This window comes from Stomoxys calcitrans, chromosome 1, assembly GCF_963082655.1.
Source record: "Stomoxys calcitrans chromosome 1, idStoCalc2.1, whole genome shotgun sequence".
In the NCBI taxonomy this organism is placed as follows: Eukaryota; Metazoa; Arthropoda; class Insecta; order Diptera; family Muscidae; genus Stomoxys; species Stomoxys calcitrans.
In genome coordinates, this window is record NC_081552.1 from 30,766,191 (window position 1) to 30,784,601 (window position 18,411).

General features: G+C 37.3%; 1 protein-coding gene across 1 annotated transcript in view; it reads right to left on the bottom strand.

The window, feature by feature from the left end:
* The window catches only part of LOC106086275 (bifunctional 3'-phosphoadenosine 5'-phosphosulfate synthase), a 102,242-nt gene that overhangs the window by 63,870 nt on the left and 19,961 nt on the right, over positions 1-18,411 (bottom strand). The gene's annotated exons all lie outside the window — the stretch shown is intronic.

The window sequence follows — 18,411 nt, forward strand, 5'->3', positions numbered from 1 at the left end:
TCTGTTTTACCTGTGTCGGCGTTTGGCTCAGTGGCCAACGGCTCGAATATCGCTACGTTTGGTACGAAAATTCTTTATGTAAATTTAGGAATCCGGCGAGAATTACCTTTTGTCTTTACAATTGCTAAGCTTGCGAAGCGGATTGATAATGGGCACGGATTTTCCTCACAAGTAATGAATAGAGCTTTATTAGATTTACTAACCAACTTGTCCACAAAAGAAGAAGAAGGTTGGCCAATTGTGCATCATTTTACTACCCAAGGCATTTCCGTTCTTCTCAGGAAGTATCCATTACTGATAACCGAACCCGGCTATTCAAAACCTGTAGCACCTGTAAATGGCCCGTTTTAAATCCTAGATGATTGGATGCTTCGAAATACAAGGTCGCGAAAAAGATAAAGTTTGAGCCAGGGATGGAAAGTTTTAAATAGTACTAAAAATTTACATTTTGGACCGAAGGAATACATTTTTGTTTTGCATAAAAATTTGGAAAATATTCGAGTGCAGAAATCAAAAATTTTTCTCTGGAAAAATACTGCCTTACCGTTTACTGTTTAAACTGTACAACAGCGCGTTATATAACCCAAACAGAAGACGAAAGATCCCCCATCTTTTGCGAGATATGAATTGTACATTGATAGTAACCCAAAACATGAAATCAGATATTCTACACTTGGTCCAATTTACTGATTAAACTGTACAACAGCCCGTTAAATAACCCAAACAGAAGACAAAAGGTCCCTCATCTTTTGCGAGTGATCCATTTTATATCCTGGTGGAGAAGATTGTGCGAGATGCAGATGTGAATAGATAGACTTGTGAAAGCAGACGAGGCAGTGCTGGGAGTGTTTGAGAAAAAGATTCTTTGTAAGATTTACGGCTAGTTTGCATTAATGAACCACGTACTGTATGTATAACGAAGCATAGTTAAACGTATCAAAATACAACAGTTGCGTTGGCTATGTCATGTTGTCAGAATGAATGAATAAGCTCCAGCGAAGAAGTCTTTTGAAGGTGATTACGATGGTACACGCAAATCGGGACGGCCAAAAGCCCGTTGCAAAGACCAAGTGATGAGAGATACCTCGAAACTTGGTGTCAGAGATTCTATAAGGAGCGCAGAAGATCGAGGCGCTATTCTACGTTCGGGAAATGGGAAAAATGTTCTGTCATAGTCAATTAAAGTAATGAAATATGGAACTGTGGTGCAAATCTTCGTTCGACGACCACAGACATTATGTCCCCATCAAAATGCGGGGAGAAGTGTTTTAGATATTACATTTCTTTTCCCATCCCGGAACAAGAGCCACACGCAAATTAATTTCACGTCATTATTTCTGAGACTTCCTTCGACTTTATTAACAAATTTAGGGAATACTTCAAAAAGTTCAATTCCAGCTTATCTCAACACAAGAAGGCAAATGAAGATGTGTACGTTCCACCTGATTTCGGTAATTCTGACTTTGTGTTTGTGCGTGTGGAACATGAACGTTTGTTGCAGTACCCGTATGAAGGTCCTTTTCGCGCCGTGGAGAGGGAGAACGTTTTTCAAAATCGATTTCAGTGGAAAAATTCGTACAATATCAATTCTTTCGAAAATATTGTGTGAGAGTTTAAAATCGGAAAGTCCACGAGATACCTGGTATTTAATTATGCGGCTTCGGATTGAAAAAGATATGCACACTATGCCAAATTCTAGAAAAGATACAAGAGAAAAAGATAAAACGCCAACTAAATTTTGGCGACGGCAAAGGCAGTTTTGACGGCCCATATGTTCAAAGGTCTTTCAAGCCATTTCAGAATTTTATATCCCTTCAGAAATGATTACGTCTGTGCTGGAAAACGCATGCTGGCACAAGAGATCGAGGTACTTGAAAATCTTTGCTAATTTGGGCTAGAGAATCAAATGATTTGAACCAGAAGACTTATAGCGAGTAAAGTTGTGGTATTTGTAGGGAAAAGTGTAAACATTAAATGTCTTAACCTGCACGCAACAAAATAATTAATTTGCCATAAATGAAATTTTCGACCAGCAAACTTCTTTTGGGAAAAACGTTGGACCTGTTTTCGATAAAATTGCTCATGTCATGATAAAGTCATGCAAGATTTGGTTACAAATACAAAGTTTGCCCAAATAATACCATTTAGTATGAGTTGCTTAGTTTTCGCTTTACGATGGATTTATTAGCATAGTGCAAAATAAAGGGTGATTGTTTAAGAGCTATAGGAAAGCTTTTCAAAAAATAAAAACACATAAAATTCAGAAAAATGCATAAAATCTTTATTTGAAGCGATAGTACGGTCCATATATTTAACTTTTAAAGATTATTTCATGCAAATGTTAATCGTGAATGCTCCTCAAATGATCTATCCGCTTAGTTAAATTTTGGCATACTCTTTCCAACATTTCGGCAGGTATCTCACGGTTAAATGCTTCAATGTGGTCTTTCAATGCGTCAATTGGAGCGGGCATGTCTGTATAGACATGAGCTTCAACAGAGCCCCACAAAAAATAGTCTAAAGGCATTAAATCGCACGATCAAGGCGGCCAACTGATCGGTCCCGAATGTGAAATAAAATGTTTACCTAACTCGCCTCTCAATAAGTCCATTGTTAAGCGAGCTGTGTGGCACGTGGCATCGTCTTGTTGACACCAAGCTCTTGCATTTTGGGCGCAAAAAAAAGTTGGATATCATCTAACGATAGTTTACGTTACGATTCACAGTTACGTTACGATTCGCATCATCTTTGAAGTAGTACGGTCCAATGATGACACCAGCCAATAAACCGCACCAAACTGTGACTTTTTCTAGATGCATTGGTAGCTCTTGTAATGCTTCTCTGGCTGATCTTTACTACAAAATCGCCAATATTTACGTACCAAATGAGCTTCGTCGCTGAAGAAGAAGAAGAAGCGCGCGATGAATTTTCTTAACAGAGCACGCATTTTAATAATACAATTCAATAAACTGGAAGCGTTGTTCGTTTGTAAGACGATTCATGGCTTTATTATAGACCAAACTGAAGATGTTTGACAGTGAAATGAAACAAAACGTGCGTGAGCTGTTTAAATCGGTGTTGCCAAAAAGATATTGGGTTGCCCAAAAAGTAATTGCGGATTTTTTAAAAGAAAGTAAATGTATTTTTAATAAAACTTACAATGAACTTTAATCAAATGTACTTTTTTTCACTTTTTTTCTAAAGCAAGCTAAAAGTAACAGCTGATAACTGACAGAAGAAAGAATGCAATTACAGAGTCACAAGCTGTGAAAAAATTTGTCAACGCCGTTATTGGTGTTTTTGTTATTGTTTGATAATAACGAAAACACCATTCGTTATTATCAAACAATGCACACGACTGCGTTCCTACCAATACTGATTGCTGATTGACAGACCATTACACAATAAAAACAAAAAAAAAAATAGTGATAAATAAAGTAAACGAATATTTTTTTGTTTGTAAAAAACATTTTTTGGTGTAAACGAAAAATTTTTGGCTTATAGGATTTTTAAATTTACACGTTAAAGTGTCATTCTTTACCACAGACGAAGTTCTTAAAGGTTTTACCATACAGTTACAGGTTTTATCATACAGTTACTATAAGAGTAGTATTTCCCTAATAAAACTGATTTGTTTTTCCTAAAGATATTCCAAACGTTTTATTTTTTTGAGCATGGATATCGGACAAGACATCAAAATTGAAATCTTCACCTATGATAAAATGGCTGTAAGGTAAATCTACGTACTCCCGTTCCGAAAGAAGTTGTCAAATGTAATATCATATGTGAAATGGAATGAAAGATTCTGGGGCATAGAGTATGATTTTCCAACTGCTAAAGAAAGATTTCCTTTGGTGCAAGATTTTTTACTTGATATCAAAGAATTTTCGCCATAAAAAGAAGTTGAACAGATGCTTAGCTTAGTGTCTTATTTAAGGTTAGAAGAATAGCAATTTCCAAAAAGTGAAGTTAAAGAGATCCATATTTGAAGTAGGAAGATATCTTTAACTTTGAGTCATTTTTTGTGCAGTACATCAAGATTATTATCTTGCAGTATTAAAACATTCGGGTAATTCTTACAATGTAAAGTATTTGGGGGCACATCCCCCATTTCTTTACAAGTTCTGCACATTTAAGGCGTACCTTTGCGGCCCGGAACGCCTTCTTTGTTGTAGTAAAACTAACATTTAACATTTTATCGACACAGAACTGTTTATACTGTAATTTTAAGGCAAAACAAATATAAGGTGATCTTATATGACATTGGAAATTTCCTCACGTAGCCATCACTTTTATTATATATTTTTTGCAAATTTTTATTATTGTTTGCTGACGCGTGGAGCTCACAAAAGTATGGTGGTACTTTGCTATGAAACTTAGTTTAAATAATAAATGGAAAATGTTTGTTGACATTGTCTGTGAATTTGAAGGAAAGAATGCATATAGACAGCATATAGTAGCTGTAGACAGACATCTACAGCGATATTAAAAAGTTATTCTAAATTTTTATGAAGGAAGCTACATTAATAGGAAATTCAAAACGAAAGGAACTAGAATTTAAAATAGCGGGTTGCTATAAAAGATAGTTTAGACTTCTTTGGAATCATAAATGTTTAACAAGGGGATAGGGGTGTACTAATCTAGATTGTTTCAAACACTGCGATATACAAATCTGCAACGCAGTTAATAATTTATAATTTTTATACCCTCCACCATAGGATGGAAGTATACTTCTTTCGTCATTCCGTTTGTAACATATCGAAATATTGGTCTAAGACCCCATAAAGCATACAAATTCTTGATCGCCATATCCGTCCGTCTGTGGAAAACCAGCTAACTTTCGAAAAAGTAAGTTGGGCACTTACATTTCCCGATTTGTCTGAAAATTTTCACAGTCTAATATACGTGCCAAATATGGTCTGAATCGGTTCATAACCTGATATAGCTCCCATATAAATCGATCTCCCGATTAAACACTTGGCCCTCTAGAGGGCGTAATTCGTATATAATTTGGCTGAAATTTTGCCCAATGGTCTCCAATGTCAAAGCTTAGCATGGCCCGAATCGGTTCACAACCTAATATAGCTGCAATAGCATAGCAATTCTTACCCATAATCCTTAGTTTGCATATAAAGAGATACCAGGCAAAGAAATTGACAAATACGACCCATGGTAGAGAGTACATAAGATTCGGCCCGGCTGATCTTTGCACGCTTTTACTAATTAATCCTCATTAATTTCGAAGATGATCTAGCGATGTTTGTCCCGATCACAATAACGATACACTGAATAAAGCAATAAGCTTGAAATTTGCCAATTTCTTGCTAATGTAGATCGTTGGGAATTGCAAATGGACCAAATCGGCTCGAATTTGAATCCTCCCATTCGACTTCTTAAGTTTCCAGAGGTCTACATTTCTACCCAATGCAAATTTGTTCATGAACATTTCATTAAGGTGCAGGGGCAAACATAACAGCAAATAATGTGTCCCTAGGTTCCCATATCTTATATATTAAATTCAATTTGTGTTTTTTTGTATTTTTGTTTGTTCCGTTTGTTTTTTGTTCAAAAGAAATGTATTGGAGACCAGAAAACGAATATGGCATTGAAATTTGGGTCCAAGTACCCAGCAGAGAAGGGGCAAATACTCTCACTTCAATGAGTGCTTTCCGATTCAAGTTTAAACTTAATGATAAAAGACCTTTTTTATATAGCCGGATCCAAACGGTAGCCCACAGTGCGACACCTCTTTGGGCAAATTTTTTTAAATGACCATGCATGGTATTGTACCTCGCAAATGTCGCCAACATTAAGAGGGGATAAACATCGCTTAGTCCGATATTCTCGCCAGGATTCTAACGCGTTCAGCGTCATAGGCTACAATGGCACGAATTCGACATCCGCATTCAGGGCGAAGTGTCGCCATCCTAAAGATACTAGAGAGTTAAAGAAGGCGCAGCGGAGCGGGCCTGGTTCCGCTAGTAAACTGTAATATAAAACTTATTATAGCTAAAATCTATAGCCTTCTGAAGCCACTGTACATTTTTGATAAAACCAAAACATCTTTTCATCTAATTATCATTAAATAGATATTTGATAGTGTTATCTAATTACGTATACATTAAGAATCGCCATAATATTTTTTATTTGAAGTGTTTTTTTTCTTCTAATTTTTATTGACGATTGTTTACACCTCACTTGGAGACATCTGAGTAAGTAAAACAATGACCTATAAAAAAGACTTATACGACGATAAACAATTTTGTGTGCCTTTTCTAAAAAAAAAATAAATAAAATAATAAGGCAAGTTATATTTAAAACACTTTTTAAGAAATAATCGAAATAAATGTTGTCAATATTTGACTCCTATTCAGTAATTACCATACTTTAATTCATTAGGTGATGTATACCTACACGAAAAAAAAAATACTTTTACAAAGTTTTTCTTTTATTGTAACTGTATTACTTTGCGCGCCAACATATCAAAGGTTCGCCATAAACGTAGCATTATTGAACATAACTTACTTTGTTTATTGTAAACCCTTTAGCAGCTTCGTCTACGGTAAAAAGGACCTTCCTTTTGCTGTAAAACCAAAAATTCTTTAAAAAGTGCTTCGATAGCCGCAAACGATTATTCGTGTACTGCACCAATAATTTGTCTCTTGTGTCTCTTCTACTAGAGAGAAAGTGGGAATACTTGAGCGTATAGACCAGTGGTTAGCGAAAATACTCACTTTAATGCACATTACTTTGTACATACACAAGAAAATAATCCCAAGCAGACCCATAGGCTTGCAAATAATTGCAATTGAGTGCTCGCCACTGTTATAGACACATTCTCACACACACAACATTTTCTTCTTTTTGTTTCAACTGAGCAAAGAGCAATCAGTATGTTGAGCAGCTCGGACGGGTGCGGGTGGTAAACTCGGGAAGTGACAATTTTTTTTAATTTTAATACAAAAATATTGGTATGTCCAATGACAAAAATCATTAGAGCAACACACAAATGGCTGCCAGTTACAAGGAAACACTACACGAATTTCTAAGCCACATATATTATTTCGTCACATTTACGGGATAAAGAAATATCTTTCACAAAGTAGGTATTTAAATGTGTGAAAACACCAATTTTTGTTTTATTTTAGCAAATCCTAATCAAAAAAAAAATAATGGAGTTGTGCAAAAATGGAAGTTTTTTTATACAATTCAAATATACTCTGAAAGAGTTTGTATTACCAACTGAGATTTGCTTATAATTCGTAAAAATTTGAGTTTAAATTATTTTACAACATTAAATTGAACTTGGCATCCTTTTCAATATGCACAATCCATTTTTAATGTTTGTCGTTAAATTAATTTATAAATAAAGAAAAACTAATTAAAACTCCAAATAACTTGTTCTATATTTTAAAAATGAAAGGTATTGTCCCGATTATACGCTTGACCCTCTAGAGCGTTAACTCTTATTCGATTTGAAGTTTTTTAACAGTTTAATATAAGTGCCAAATATGGTCTAAATCGGTTCATAACCTGATATAGCTCCCATATAAACCGATCTCCTGATTATACTTCTAGAGGGCGTAATTCTTATATGGTTTGGCTGAAACTTTGCACAATGTTTTCCGCTATCAAAGCTTAGTATGGACCGAATCTGTTCACAACCTAATATAACTCCAATAGCATAGCAATCCTTACCCATAATCCTTCGTTTGCATATAAAGAGATAACGGGCAAAAAAATTGACAAATGCGATCCATGGTAGATAGTTTATAAGATTCACCCCGGCCGAACTTAGCACGTTTTTACTAGTTAATCCTCTAGCGATGTTTATCCTGCTGACCGCCTTTTCGGTGTTCCATAGAAATCACAATAACGATACATGAAATAAAGCTTTAAGCCTGAAATTTGCCAATTTCTTGTTAATTTAGATAGCTCCCATATAAAAAGATCCTCCGATTCGACTTCTTCAGTTTCCCGAAGTCTACATTTTTACCCAATGCAAATTGGCCCATGAACATTTCATTTAGGGACAGGGGCAAACATTTTTACCCAGCTGGGCTAAAATTTGCTACGTGAAGTACACTTATCGATTGGACGGAAAAAACAAAGCCAAGTATGGCCCGAATCGGTCTAAAACCTGACATAGCTCCAATAACATAGCACATCTTATCCATTATCCTTTGTTTACCTATAAAGAGATACCAGACAAAGAACTTGACAAATGCGATCCATGGTGGAGGAAATACAAGATTGGGCCCGGCCGAGATTAGCACGCCTTTACTTGTTAATTTTAACAAAATGATTGTGCATAAGGAAAAGGAAGCCAAGTTAAATTTTGTGTTACGGCATAATTCTAACTCTATGTTGGTTATTTAATCTCTTTCAGAGTACATTTAGATTTATTTCGATGTTATGATACACGATTATATTAAAAGCCTTCCATGTTGCTCTCATGATTTTTGTCATTGGACGTACCATTGGCGAAACTTTAAAAATTGTCAATTTTCGAGTTTAATGGTCTTTGTATCCATCACTGGTCTATACGTTTAAATACTCACTCTCTCCATCTCTCTAATTGGAGAGGTACAAGAGAATAATTATTGGTCCGGTAAGCGAATAATCGTTTGCAGCTATCAAAACACTTTTACCATTAAAGAGTTTTTGGTTTCACAATAAAAGAAAAGTAATTTTACCGTAGGCAAAGTTGCTAAAGGGTTTACAATAAACAAAGTTAGTTATATTCGATAATACTACGTATATGGCTAACGTTTGATATGTTGAAGCGAAACGTTGCATTGTTACAATAAGAGAAAAACTTCGTAATAAAAGTATTTTATTTCTCGTAAAAATGTCTCAAACAATTTTTTTTTTTTTGTGTGGAAAGGTTTCAAAGTCAAGTATTTCTCAAAGAATTTAGTGCAGTTGGAACAAACAAAGGAAGAGTTTGAATGTGTTTATTGCAAAAGTCAATGCTTTCTTCGACAACTACCACATTATCTGAGAAGTTTGCGGTTTAGAATTAGATATAGCTCCCATATACTTGACCGTCAGATTTTGGGTAATTTGCCATAATGTTGTCATTTGTCAACCGTAATTTTTATAGTTTGAACATATTTGCTCGCAGAGGTCCATCACAATTGGCTCAGAATTGAATATAGGTCCCACATTGTACTTATAGGGTATTATACAGTCGGCACCGCCCGACATTTGCCCTTTCTTACTGGTTTGATTTGGCAATTTTAGGTGTTTATTTTTTTATTTAAAAGCATATTATTATTTAAAATCACAAAAAATTTTATTGTGAAATATTTAACTTTCACCAGACTTTTTGTTGTTATAGCAAACATTTATGGTGTTTTTAATAACAACTTTCTCTGATTGTAGGATATAGTGGATACCATCTGGCCGCCATTATCTTTGAAAAAAGGTCGAAAGAACTCTTTGGAATTTTTATACCCACCACCATAGGATGGTGGTATACTAATCTAGTCATTCCGTTTGAAACACATCTAAATATTCGTCTAAGACCCCATAAAGTATATATATTCTTTGTTGTCTCGACGTTCTGAGTCGATCCAGCCATGTCCGTCAGTCCGTCTGTCGAAATCACAACAGCGGTCGACAGCCACAGTGGGCCATTATCTCTGCAAAATGGGGCATCATAGATATAAATGACCAAAATTTGCCAAAAATGATCAATATCTTGGTTTCATTAATACTTAGGGTTTCAAATTGAATAGATTCGGAAATAACGTGGTCCATGTTATGTTGCCTGTAAACGGTTTCAGCCCACTATTTCCCAGTTGGCCATTATCTCTGCAAAATGGGGCATCATATATATAAATGACAAAAATTTGCCAAAAATGGCCAATATCTTGGTTTCTTTAATACTTAGGGCTCAAAATTTAATAGATTCGTAAAGAGCATGGTCCATATTATATTTCCTGTAAACGGTTTCAGCCCACTATTTCCCAGTTGGCCACAGTGGGCCATTATCTCTGCAAAATGGGGCACCATATAAAGGGTGATTTTTTTGAGGTTAGGATTTTCATGCATTAGTATTTGACAGATCACGTGGGATTTCAGACATGGTGTCAAAGAGTATGCTTTGACATTTCATCATGAATAGACTTACTAACGAGCAACGCTTGCAAATCATTGAATTTTATTACTCTTTGAAATTTTTATACCCACCACCATAGGATGGTGGTATACTAATCTAGTCATTCCGTTTGAAACACATCGAAATATTCGTCTAAGACCCCATAAAGTATATATATTCTTTGTTGTCTCGACGTTCTGAGTCGATCCAGCCATGTCCGTCAGTCCGTCTGTCGAAATCACGACAGCGGTCGACAGCCACAGTGGGCCATTATCTCTGCAAAATGGGGCATCATAGATATAAATGACCAAAATTTGCCAAAAATGGTCAATATCTTGGTTTCTTTAATACTTAGGGTTCCAAATTGAATAGATTCGGAAATAACGTGGTCCATGTTATGTTGCCTGTAAACGGTTTCAGCCCACTATTTCCCAGTTGGCCACAGTAGGCCATTATCTCTGCAAAATGAGGCATAATATATATAAATGACCAAAATTTGCCAAAAATGGCCAATATCTTGGTTTCTTTAATACTTAGGGCTCAAAATTTAATAGATTCGGAAAGAGCGTGGTCCATATTATATTTCCTGTAAACGGTTTCAGCCCACTATTTCCCAGTTGGCCACAGTAGGCCATTATCTCTGCAAAATGAGGCATAATATATATGAATGACCAAAATTTGCCAAAAATGGCCAATATCTTGGTTTCTTTAATACTTAGGGCTCCAAATTTAATAGATTCGGAAAGAGCGTGGTCCATATTATATTTTCTGTAAACGGTTTCAGCCTACTATTTCCCAGTTGGCCACAGTAGGCCATTATCTCTGCAAAATGAGGCATAATATATATAAATGACCAAAATTTGCCAAAAATGGCCCATATCTTGGTTTCTTTAATACTTAGGGCTCCAAATTTAATAGATTCGGAAAGAGCGTGGTCCATATTATATTTCCTGTAAACGATTTCAGCCCACTATTTCCCAGTTGACCACAGTGTGACTATTTTTTCTTTTGAGTGATAAATTAAATTCGACATCCACATTTCTTTTACGAATTGTATTTTATTTTGACTTTTATAACAATTTCATTTTTCGTCATATTTATGTTTGAATTTCTTTTTTTTATATTAGAATTTTTCCATATTTGCATTTGGTTATTATTACTTTTGTATTAGGATTTTCTGAATTAGGATTATTGTATTAGGATTTTCTGTATTAGGTTTTCTGTATTATAATTTTAAATTTCACATATAGGTGGCGCTCTATCGTGAATTTTTATATTATTGGGTTGCCCAAAAAGTAATTGCGGATTTTTCATATAGTCGGCGTTGACAAATTTTTTCACAGCTTGTAACTCTGTAATTGCATTCTTTCTTCTGTCAGTTATCAGCTGTTACTTTTAGCTTGCTTTAGAAAAAAAGTGTAAAAAAGTATATTTGATTAAAGTTCATTCTAAGTTTTATTAAAAATGCATTTACTTTCTTTTAAAAAATCCGCAATTACTTTTTGGGCAACCTATAATATATTTTCACATACATGAAAATTCTTAGGAGTCAGAATTCTATTGCTTCGTCAATATAAATTCTGCAAATAATGAATACATAAAATTTCATCAAAATCGGAAACCGGAATCGAAGGACAGAGTAATGGGTAAAATTTTGTCTTTAAAATTTTTTATGGAAATTTATCTACAGAAAAAATTTTAGGAACAGACAGACAATGATGGATAGGCATAAAAAAAAGATTTTACAAATGTTTATGCAAAATGTAATGTCGCAAAAAACAAAATTTTATTGGAATTTTGCCTTTAAAAAAAAATAATCTCGAGGTAAGATTGTCTTAAGAGACAAATTTAGGCCTTCCATGTAAACCGATCTCCCGATTTGACTTCTTGAGCCTCTACAAGACGCAATTTTTTTCCGAGTTGGCTGAAATTTTGCATGTGCTGTTCCGTGATGACTTCCAACAACTGTGCCAAGTACGGTCCAAATCGGTCTATAACCAGAAATAGCTCACTTAAAAACCCATCTCCCGATTTGACATCTTTAGCCACTGGAAGCCGAAATTTTTGTCCGATTTAGCTAAAATTTTGCACATGGTGTTCTGTTATGACTTCTTACAACTGTGCGAAGTACGGTCCAAATCTGTCCATAATCGGGTATAGCTCTCATATAAACCAGTCTCTCGATTATCCTCGTTCGGTTCCTAGAAGCTTTAATTTTTGCTGGTTTGACAAAAGTTTGGTATGTAGAATAAAATTATGCCCTTCAACTAAATTTATTTTGTATACATTTTTAGCAGAATCCATGGTGATGGGATTCCAAGATTGGGCTCGGCCGAACTTAGCACGCTTTTACTTGTTAATAGTTAGAGCTGAGGCTTGATTGCGAAATAATGTGCAAAATAACCATAGGTGGGCCGGGCCAGGCCAATAAGGTTGGTTAACTCGGGCTATCGATTTGTTTGTGGTCCGATTGAAATACCTTCAAACATGGTTTTTGAACGCTTCAACAGCATTTTCTGGCGACAACGCATTTTTTCATTGACCACGCATTTTTATCTTAATGTGCGTGAATAAAAAGAAGTCATTGGGATGAGAAGTCAAGGCGGATGACCCAACAAATTGACGGTTTGGCCGGTCAAAAAAGTACTGGTTTGAGCCGATGAGTGAGATATCGCATTGTCATGGTGAACAATAGGTCTGTTCGTTCTTTCCCAGTAAAAATTTGCAGGAGAGTAAGAACAGCCGTAACTCTCTTTTGAATTAGCCCACCCAAGCTCGCTCCGCTGTGCCTTCTACAATACACAGAATAAAAATGTGCTTATAATCTCTAGGTCTCATTAGTGCATCTTGAATTCAAATATACTGTTTAAAGCTTTTACATGTAGACGGAACAAATTTTTACCCTACAGCCACATACCCTCCATTTGAATATTATATTGCCATTATTGGGCTACATGTCAACATAGGTATAAGGCGGACTATCAGCCATTTGTTAAATGTTTGAATGTTACGTTCGTAATCTACTTCTAAAAACCTTTAATTTAGACCTCAGGTTCGAACAGATTTGGAGGCTCTTGAGATTGTTGGTTCAAAATTTCGATGTCAAATTCCTACTGTATTCTAAAATACCTTGAATTTGAGCCCGATATTGTCATAGTAAGGCTACATGTCCGTTGGTGCTTTTTGTGGTAAAACTCTTTGAACGTTGAATCCATATTTCAAAGTAAGGCTCATACTCATTTTGTAAAATCCTCATTGTAAATGGTTTAAGGAAAAGGGATGACCCCCAAATCCTCCACCATAGTATGGGGGTATAATAACTTCGCTATTACGTAGCACGATTTAAGGCCCCATGAAGTATATATACTCTTGATCGTCTTGACATTTTAAGTTGATCTAGTCATGTCCGGCAGTCTGTTTGTGGAAAGCACGCTAACTTTCGAAGGAGTAAAGCTAGACGCTTGAAATTTTGCACACATACTTCCTATTAGTGTAGGTCGGTTGGGATTGTAAATGGACCATATAGGTCCATATTTAGATATAGCTAACATAGAATCCAATCTTGAGCCTCTAGAGGGCGCAATACTTATTCGATTTTGCTTAAATTGGGCACAGTCACTGTATCCATGACCTCTAACAAACGTGCCAAATTTGATCTGAACCAGTCCATAATCTAGCTCAATTTGCACAGAAAGTACCAAATGGTACCAATATTGTTACCAAAATATACGAATTGTAAAATGTTCATAGTCACTCATCATATATTTCCCAGTTGTACCTGCATGTCAAATTTCAGACCTCCTGCTCCATCTATAAAGAAAGTAGTAAATGGTACCAATTTTGGTACCAAAATGTACGAATTTTGAATAAATCGTTTATTCAATCATCATTTATTTCTTTGTTGTACCCACATGCCAAATTTGGGATCTCTACCTTCATATATAGGGAAAATACCAAGTAGTACTAATGTTGTATCAAAATCTTCGAATTGTGAAAAATCATTTAGTCACCCACCATATATTTCTAAATTTTACCTACATGCCAAATTTTAGCTCCTAGCTCCATCTGCACAGAAAGTACAAAGTGGTACCAATATTGGTACGAAAATGTACGAATTTTTAAAAGATCATAATCACCCATTCATACTTTTCCTAGTTGCACAAATCTGAAGGGGTTGTATCCTACGGATTCAACAACTTGAAACTGAAGGTCTATAGAAGCGGTGGGGTTGGGGAATCAGGAGACGACTCAGCAGTTATTGCTGAACACTTGCCTGAGGAACTATCGACCACACCGCTAAAGGCTTGCGGATTATAGGAGACTGAAAATCCCCTTGCCACAATCGAGACGAGTGGGGCTGGCATCGAAACGGGACCCGACAAGCCCTATGTGGGTAAGTCAGCCAGCTGTACTGGGTTCAAGGTGTGTACCTGCGGGGAAGCACGGAACTCAAAAAGTACTTCGACAGCAGCAGCAAGTGAAGCATCTAAGGAGGAATCGTCCACACCGCAAGTGTCCAGTGTCCTGAGGAAGACTTTTTTCACAGCTTCCTCACCTGCCCCTGGATGCGTGCGGAAGCTTATCATGACAAGATATAACGAGGATGAACTCCTGGTGAAATCGGAAGACGAGGTTGACACAACAGTGGTGGAAGTTCTGAATCCTGACTATGGTTCGGTTTCTACAGATAAATCTCAACCATTGTAAAGCCGCTTCGGCGGCACTAAAGGTCCTCCTGATGGCAGGGGGATTTGACGTGGTTCTTATCCAGGAACCATGAGTGTGTGGAGGAATGGTTCGTGGACTAAGAATTTCGGGATTTAAACTAATCAAGGGTACGGGGAATGTGAGACACAGAGCTTGTATTCTCGCAAAGAGAAGTCTAAATGTTTTTCTTCTTCCGTCGCAAAGCAAATGCAAATTTCAAATTTTGTCATATCATTGAGTGCAGTCCGATTCAAATTTAAGCTCAATAATAAGGGGCCTTCTTTTTATAGCGGAGGCCGAACGGCGTGCCGCAGTGCGACACCTCACAAATGTTGCTAGCATTAGGAGGGGAAAACCACCGCTGAAAATTTTTTTCTGATGTTTTCGCCAGGATTCGTATCCAGGCGCTCAGCGGCGGACATGCTAACCTCTGCGCTACGGTGGCCTCCATCCGTCGCTAAGCACTGAAGATTTAGTAGTAGCCAGCCTTGAAATAAACAAGTTTCATTACTGGCTGGCTTCCCTATATATGGCATACGATTCAGGGATGCCGCCTTCAAACGTTAAGTCGCTGGTTAAAGCTGCTTCTGCAGGGAAGAAGAGCCTCATTGTAGGAAGTGATGATAATGCACACCGCCAGATATGGAGAAATTCGGATGTCAACGAAAGGGGTGAGCTGCTTCTCGAATATATTATAAGTTGCAATCTGGCGATTTTTAATAAAGGGGATAAACCGACCTTTATTACGAGGAACAGGCAGGAGGTACTAGATATTACCTTTGTATCGGAAGAATATGCGACTGGCGATTTTTAATAAAGGGGATAAACAGACCTTTATTACCAGGAACAGGCAGGAGGTACTAGATATTACCTTTGTATCGGAAGATATAAGTGGATGATCACAGCTACTCTGATCATGGTTATATTAGTTTCAGCCTTGGAAAAAATACTGCAGAAGTGGTCCCACGACTAAACAGAAGAAAGGCGGATTGGGATACATTTCGGCACAAATTCTGCACGTCTATTCCTTCTAGACCAGAAAAGGAAGTGGAAACTACGCAGGATATAGACATAGTGGTCAAGCGGATCACGAAGGCCATGAATGACTCGCTTGTGTCAACATGTCCTAGTGTCAAGCCAATGGGCAACCATCGACCGCCATGGTGGACTCCAGAACTGGTTGGTCTAAGGAAGGACCGCAGAAAACTCATCAACAGAGCAAAAGCCACAAGAGCACGCGAAAGATTTTCGTCCTATTAGTCGATCATCCTTTATGCTGAAGACTCTTGAGAAGTTGATAGAAAGATATCATAGGGCAAAGATCCCTGGAGATCGCCTGTCGCGGCAGCAGTATGCATATAGTAAAGGTTCACGACCTAGTCGGCTGCATAGAGGGTTATCTCGCTGTCAAGAAATATACAATGGTTGCAGTTTTTGACATTGAAGGTGCTTTTTATAATGTAAAAGCGACACCAATCATGAAGGAATTGGAGTTTCTAGGGACCAACTCTACCGTAAGAAAGGTAATTAATAACTTACTTACTAAAAGATGCATTAGGGCAAGCTTGTGAAATGTGAATCTAAAAAGATGGGTCAGCAGAGGAACACCTCAAGGAGGTGTTCTGTACTATCTCCTCTACTTTGGAATATAGCCATTAATAATATATTATTGTCTCTGGAAGAAGAAGGTGTAAAAGTGGTCGCGAATGCTGATGACGTGGCAATTGCGTTTGCGAGAAAGTTTCCCAGTATTCTAAGTGATATACTTCAGGTGGTCTAAGCGTAAATCCGAGCAAAATAAAAGTACTTCTTTTCAGCAGGAGATACAAGTTGCCTACAGTGGCCCATGTCTTCTTGGCAGGAGAGAATGTTCCATTTACAGAAAGTGCAAACTAGCTGGGTGTTTGACAGGAAATTGAACAAATTCCAACATTTTGGAACGGACAAGAAAGGCCACTCTTGCCCTATACACCTGCAGGAGAGCCATTGGCAAATGTTAGGGGTTTGGACCGCGTGTCATGCATTGGGTATATACTGCAGTTGTCAGACCTATAATGCTATATAGTGTTGTGGTCTGGTGGACGGCGCTTCAAAAGTCGACCTACTGCTCAATACTTAACCGGATTCAAAGGATGGCTTGTTGATGCATCAAAGCCGCACTGAGGACGACACCATCTTACGCATTGAGTTTAATGCTACATCTAATGCCTCTGGACATTGTGGCTAGACAAATTGCAGCAACCACTGCCGTGAGGTTAAGGGAGCTTTCTCATTGGTCATATTGCGGCTAAGGACACTGTATTATCCTTGATACCATATCCGATGTTCCAGGTTGTGTGGATTACACCCTAACTGAGCCGCTTTTTGATAAAAAAATAATTTACCACTATTCCTGATAGAACCGATTGGAACTACGATATCCCTGGTAACAGAAGTTACATAGACTTCTATATGGATGGTTCCAAACTAAACGACCAGGTGGGCTTTAGGGTGTACCTAAAGATCTAGAACTGGTCATATCGAAAGGTTACCGGCCACTGCAGTGTGTATCAAGCGGATATCCTTGCATTTGAGGAAGTGGTAGAATGGCTTAGATGTCATTATGTCGATTGGCATAAATATCTTCTCAATATATTTTGGAAAATGTCAAACTTTACAAAGGAAATGGCAAATTGCACCTGTCAACACTTGGTGTTGCCTATTCCAGAAACTTGTATAGCAGATTTTTAAAACTAGAGCCAATAAAGCCCCACCATTAAAACTGGACGAAACGAGCGTCTACACCGATCGATATAATGCGGGACTTAGTTGAAGTGTTGGGAAATATAGTATAGAGTCTGATAATAAAAATAATTGGTCAAGTGTATGGCAGCCCGTCCCACACCAAAAACCCTCTATAACCCGCCTGAAGAACAACTACGTATCAGGTTGTTCTTCAGGCGGGTTATAGCTGAACTTTTTTAAACCGGCGACTACATTCTAATAGACGTCTGCACCAGCTCGTCTGCGCAGTCTTTCTAGAAGAACACATGATAGCATCCTCAGCATATTATGTCCCGTGCGCAAAGAAGGAGAAAAGGAGAAAAAGAACTTCTCCAAACCGTTCAATACCAATGTTGATGGTTCAACGCTTGGAACGCACTGTAAATCCGGACAAACAGAGATGGTTGAGAACTTTAACTTTGAGAAATTCAAACAAAACCTACCTAGGCACCGCCCAAACCAGTTAAACCAGTTTTGAAATAATGGAAGAATATTGGCTAATAAATGCTTACTTTACTTACTTTAATTGGCTATGACAGAATATTTGTTCCACTAGCCGAACGTAGAATAGCGTTCCAAGCGCCTCGATCTTCTGCGCTCATTCTAAAATCTCTGACACCAAGTTTCGAGCTGTCTCCCACCACTTGATCTTTCCATCGGGCTTTTAGTCTTCCCGGTTTGCGTGTACCACCGTGTTTGCCTTCAAAAGACTTCTTTGCTGGAGCTTCTTCATCCATTCTGACAACATGGCCTAGCCAACGCAGTCGTTGTATTTGATGTGTGTAACTACAATATGTTATCGTCGTCATACAGCTCGTGGTTCATACGTCGCCTAT